At 53.9% G+C, this 5,599-nt stretch overlaps 3 pseudogenes across 3 annotated transcripts; 2 read left to right on the top strand and 1 right to left on the bottom strand.

The window, feature by feature from the left end:
* Positions 1-223: 223 nt before the first annotated feature.
* LOC309629185 lies at positions 224-970 on the top strand (annotated as a pseudogene). The gene has a single exon. The product of its transcript is annotated as an uncharacterized misc_RNA (transcript).
* A 1,815-nt stretch (positions 971-2,785) lies between these two features.
* Positions 2,786-4,214, top strand: LOC309629169 (non-histone chromosomal protein HMG-14 pseudogene; annotated as a pseudogene). The gene has a single exon. The product of its transcript is annotated as a non-histone chromosomal protein HMG-14 pseudogene (transcript).
* A 101-nt stretch (positions 4,215-4,315) lies between these two features.
* Positions 4,316-5,278, bottom strand: LOC309629168 (large ribosomal subunit protein eL42 pseudogene; annotated as a pseudogene). Its single transcript has one exon. The product of its transcript is annotated as a large ribosomal subunit protein eL42 pseudogene (transcript).
* Positions 5,279-5,599: the final 321 nt, after the last annotated feature.

Raw genomic sequence — 5,599 nt, 5'->3', positions numbered from 1 at the left:
ATGAGTAAAAGCTGATTGTAGAAAACACAGCAGCCCCAATGAGGGTCTCGTGCAACCAGCTCCAAACATCAACAAGGAAGGGCAGGCGTGGGAGCCTCCTGCTGGGGCCACGTGCACACCCTGGGGTGGGGGGTATAAAGGCGGACATCCCCAGCACCTCACACACACTCACACTCCTCACACCCACACTCACACCCTCCTCCAGCCCCCTGCCGCCCCCACCATGGCCGCGCCCACCCCGTCCGTCTGCTCCAGCACCCTGAGCTACGGCAGCGGCTCTGCCTGCCCGGTTCCTGCACCGGCTCCTGCTGGCAGGTGGACGACTGCCCAGAGAGCTGCTGCGAGCACCCCTGCTGCGCCCCCAGCTGCTGTGCCCCGGCCCCCGCCTGACCCTCGTCTGCGCCCCAGTGGGCTGTGTGTCCAGCCCCTGCTGCCCACCAGCCTGCACCAGCCCCTGCACGGCCCCGTGCTGCCAGCAGTCTAGCTGCCAGCCCTCCTGCTGCACCTGCTCCCCCTGCCAGCAGGCCTGCTGTGTGCCCGTCTGTTGCACACCTGTCTGCTGCACACCTGTGTGCTGCAAGCCCGTGTACTGTGATGCCACCCCCTGCTCAGCCCCCTCGTGCTGCCAGCCCACCCCCCGCCCCTCGTCCTGCTGCAGACCCTCCTCCTCCGCGTCCCTCCTCTGCCGCCCCGCCTGCTGTGACCACCTCCTCCTGCCAGCCCAGCTGCTGCCGCCCGGCCTCCTCCGTGTCCCTGCTCTGCCGCCCCGTGTGCTCCCGCCCCACCTGCTGCGTCCCCAGCTCGGGCACGTCCTGCTGCTGACCGGCTGGATCGTCTGCCCCCCACAAGCTGCTGTCTCTCGGGAGCCCCTGGAGCCCCTCTGCTGGCGCCGGGACCTCCCCTCTCCCCGTCGGTTGACACTCAGTGGCTGCCCAGAGGGAAGCCCCAGAGGGGGTCCTCCTCAAAGACATAGTCTCGAATCCGAGTTCAAGCAGCTGAGAGACCACAGGATCTGAAAGCGGGTGCCATCTGCACGCTCTGTGTCCCTTCCTACCCCAGGGCCCACCCTCCCCAAAGCCGGCAAGGGGGACGGGCGTGGGGGCAGAAGGCTCGGACGCTGAGCGGGCCCTGGGCTCCTCCCATGCCCACCCCGCTGCCTGTGCAGGTTAAAGGTGCGTGGGGAGCAGCAGAAACCCTGCTGGGTCGGGATCTGAGAGTCCAGGACGAGCACCGTTGCAGGGAGGTGCCCACCCAGAGGAGGGCTGCCTGCATGCTGTCTGCATACGAGCTCCTGTGGGCCCCGAGGGCGGTGCAGGGTCGGTTCAGACATCACTCGTTCTGCTCAAGATTTCAAGGCCTGAGTGAGGAGGCACAGAACAAAAAAAGACACCTTGTGAACAAACCCTCAGGACAGTAGGAGGATGAGCCTGCAGTCTCAGTGGACCACCAGCACTAGAGTCAAGTGGGCAGCAGTCAGACTGATGACGTCAGCATCCGGCACCCTACTTATCCCCCAGTCACGGACAGGCTGATGAGGTCCGTAGGAGCAGAACAGTGGAGGCCAGGCAGGAGGGACCAGGAACTGAAAGTGCCTCCTGGGGGGTCCAGCACCCACCCCAGCTCAGCTCCATCCAGGGAAGAGGGGACAGAGCAAAACGCGAAGAGGACCTTTAAACAGGAAATGGCCAGATTGCAAACCTGCCTCAGCTCTTAAATCTCTTGCCCGAGTTTATTCAAGACCTGTACCCTTTACCTGCTCATTCAAGTTTTAAGAAAATATAACCATCTCCATATGGACCATGGACAAAGGCCTTGATGGACTCTGCATAACACAAAGAGTTAAAAACACATAGAGAAGGTTCCACTTCACCCCAACCCAAGAAAAGTGAGGTACAGGCACGTTGACACACGCGGAAACCAGAACCTACAACCCACAGGGACACCAAATCGTCCATCAGAAGTTTGAGCAGGGCGTCTTCGGGGTTCCTGACAGGACAGCAGTGTCACCACGGACAACACAAGCAGGCACACGTGGCCGCACGTGCACCAAGTGACACCAAGCAGAAAGCAGGCTGACTGCTGGCGCTGTGGGTGTCCACGCCGGTCAGGCCACAGCGCAGACGCGGAAGGAGAGAATCAGTTAGGGACATCCAGGTCTCTACTTTGGAGAGCTTCTTTAGAACATGTTTGTAACAAAACGACAGTTCTAAATCCTCTGAGAGCCTCCAGATCTCAGGCGCACACCTCTGTCACCGTGACACATCTATCATCCATGCGACTAAGACACGGACAGTCACCACCCTCAAAGGCATCCCATGAAACAAGAGCAACCCGCGAAGCCTTGCTCCCCTGCCTGGTGGACAGCGCAGGTGACACCCTGGGGGTGTCCGGGAGGGTGTTGAAAAGGCCAGGAGGTGACATGAAATGGGCTGGCTTGGATACAGGTGAAAATAAACAGGCCTGGCAGGGAGGTTTGGTTTGAAAGCAAAGATGGTGAGAAAGTGCCGGAGTAGTGGGTGCTCTAAGAATTCCTTCTGCACTTCACACCCTCATGATCATGTGACATCACAGTGATGGAAGTTTCTAGATATGTGCCTTCCAACAGGAAGAATGCCCTGGTGGCACTCCTTGGACTATTTCTTGGTTCCCAAAGAGCTCGCCGCTGGCACCCTGCTGTGACAACAGCTTCCTTGTCTTGGGGATGGTGCCTTCTCTGGGCATCCCCTCAACCCCCTCCCCAGGGTGGCCCCAGTGCCCTTGCACTCGAGGGGCCCACGTTCACACCACAGGGGCTGAGCCAGCCCTTTCTGGGCCATCCCACACGCAGGCCTGCACCTTCCTCCCATAATCGTCGTGATTCCGGACGCGAGTGGGGCCTTTGTGCACAGTAAACTCGTCAAGTGTCAAGTGAGGCGGGATCCTCAAATTGGACTCTCCTGGTTCCTGAGGAACCAAGAGGTCAGATGCCACAGGACAAGGGGAACGGCGGCACGGCCACGCGGGTGCAAGAAGGAGGGGCCGGACTCGTCTTGCAGCTTTTTTTTTTTTTTTTTTTTTAATTTTTATTTATTTATTTATTTATTTATTTATGGCTGTGTTGGGTCTTCGTTTCTGTGCAAGGGCTTTCTCTAGTTGTGGCAAGTGGGGGCCACTCTTCATCGTGGTGCGCGGGCCTCTCATTATCGCGGCCTCTCTTGTTGCGGAGCACAGACCATCTTGCAGCTTTGAGCTGCCCCTCTGGTGGGTTGAATTGTGTCCCCCCACCAAAGATATGCTGAAGTCCTAACTCCCAATACCTCTGAATGTGACCTTAGTTGGAAATGATGTCCTTACAGATGTGATCGTGTTAAAATGAGGCCAGTGGGCTGCACCCTAATCCAAAGACATATGACGGTGTCTTTATCAGAAAAAAAAAAAAAAAGGAAACTCTGGACACAGAGGCATGAGCAGAGGGAAGATGTTGTGAAGATGAAGGCAGAGATCGGGGTGATGCCTGTACGAGCCGAGGAGCCCCAGAGACGCCAGCAAACAAACGCCAGGAGCCGGAAGAGGGGATGGATTCTCGCTCGACGCCCTGGGAAGGGACCAGCCCTGCCCACACCCTGATCTCCAATTCAGGCCTCCACACCGGGAGACCATACGTGTGTGCTGTTTAAGACAGTACCCTGGCAGCGGCCAGGCGGCCCAGCTTTGCAAAGGCTCCCCCTGCACCACAGCCCGCAGGCACCCGGCTCGCGCTGGCCCTGCAGCCATGATGCCCAAGAGGAAGGTCAGCTCCCCTGAGGCCGTGGTGAAGGAGGAGCCCAAAGGAGACCGGCGAGGCTGTCAGCTAAACCGGCTCCTGCAAAAGTGGAGACGAAGTCAAAAAAGGTGGCAGGAAAGAATGTATCTTCAGACAAAAAAAGTGCAAACAAAAGGGGAAAGGGGAGCAAAGGGAAAACAGGCTGAAGTGGCTAACCAAGAGACTAAAGAAGACGTACCTGCAGAAAACGGAGAAACTAAAAACGAGGACAGCCTGACCTCTGATGAAGCAGGAGAGAAAGAAGCCAAGTCTGATTAATATCACACACCCAGTCCTATCAGTGGTCCCTGTTTCCCTTCTTGTACAATCCAGAGGAATATTTTTATCAACTATTTTGTAAATGCAAGTTTTTTAGTAGCTCTAGAAACATTTTTTAAAAGGAGGGAATCCTACCTCATCCCACTTTTTTTAAGTGTAAATGCTTTTTTTTTTCTTTTTAGTTTCCCAAGGAGAATTTTATGGATGGCACTAGTTTATTTCCCTTCCAAAAAAACCAATTGAAGCTAAATGAAGTAAACAGTCTCAAATTTTTATTGTCTTCATAATAAAACAAAATATGAAGCTGAGAACTGGATCACTTGGCCCTTTCTCTTCTTATCTCTTCCCAGTTCAAAATGCCTGCATCTCTCAAGAGCCAGCATTCTCTTAGATCTGCAGTTGGGCTCAACGCATTCAAGCCTCAGCACAATCTTCTTTGTAGTTTTAGCCTTTTTCCGGAAAATCGGCTTAATCTGCCCACCATAGCCACTCTGCTTCCTGTCAGAACGCCGCTGTCCCTGGGCATACAGAGAATCCTTGCCCTTGTACTGTGTCTCTTTGTGGGGCTGGTGCTTGCCACTCTTACAGAAAGTCCGGTGGGTTTTAGGAATGTTCACCATGTTTGAGAGAGCGCTGTCGGCACGGAAGGAAGGTAAATGTCTTTTTTTAAGAGGTGAAATCACTTGCTGTTTATTTTTTGGTACAATGAGAAAATAGTGGGATATTGAATATGGGAGGTTTTGATTGTCTTGGGTGTCAGCTTAACATTCCACAGATGGGGGGTAGCTTCTATATCCTATAATACAAAGCATACTACATGGCAATTTGGAGTCAGTTGCACATTTAATGTGTTGAACACTTTAAATTACTTCTCTTCCCACGTTGTTTTTGGTAGAATTGTTTCCTAAAGCAAACCACTCACCCCTTGATCTTGGCTCTCCTGGGCAGAATTTTGTGCACTCTGTAACAACTTTGGTCGTGGTAGTCCAGTTCTTCTAGTAACTTTGTTAATGTGCTGTGAACGATTGACAATTTGAGCATGTAGTGTATGTGATGTTAAATTGTGAAATAGTGGGACTTACGATGTAACAGCATATCAATATTTGAAGATATTGGTACTTGGTATCCTGTCAAGGAAAATTGCCTCCAAATTTTAAGCTGGAAAGTCACTCGAATAACTGTTCAGAAAAGAATCACAACTACATGATTTTTTAGATTTTTGGTACGTACGTTAAGAATTGTGTACAAATTGAAATGTCTGTGTACTGATCCTCAAAACAACCAGCAAAATCCAAATACTTTGCAGCCCTGGATGTTACACCAGCCTCTCCCCAACTCCAGCCCCCTAGAGAGGGTGGAGAAGCCAGGAGGGGGTCTGTGTGTCAGGGGTCCAGGCCCGTGCCTGCCGAGGTCAAGAGCCGTCCCTGGAGAAAGCTGTGCCATGTCCCCCGCTCCTGAGGAGGAGGGACTGGGGCAGTTATGTCCTCTGCAGGCAAAGGAGGGGCTCCCAGGGGGTCACCGGGAGTGTGACAGAGTGCC

The sequence above is a fragment of the Balaenoptera borealis genome, assembly GCF_965194805.1.
Source record: "Balaenoptera borealis genome assembly, chromosome: 5".
NCBI classification, from domain to species: Eukaryota; Metazoa; Chordata; class Mammalia; order Artiodactyla; family Balaenopteridae; genus Balaenoptera; species Balaenoptera borealis.
Note: the sequence above shows the minus strand (reverse complement) of the source record. Positions and strands in the feature narration are given on the sequence as shown.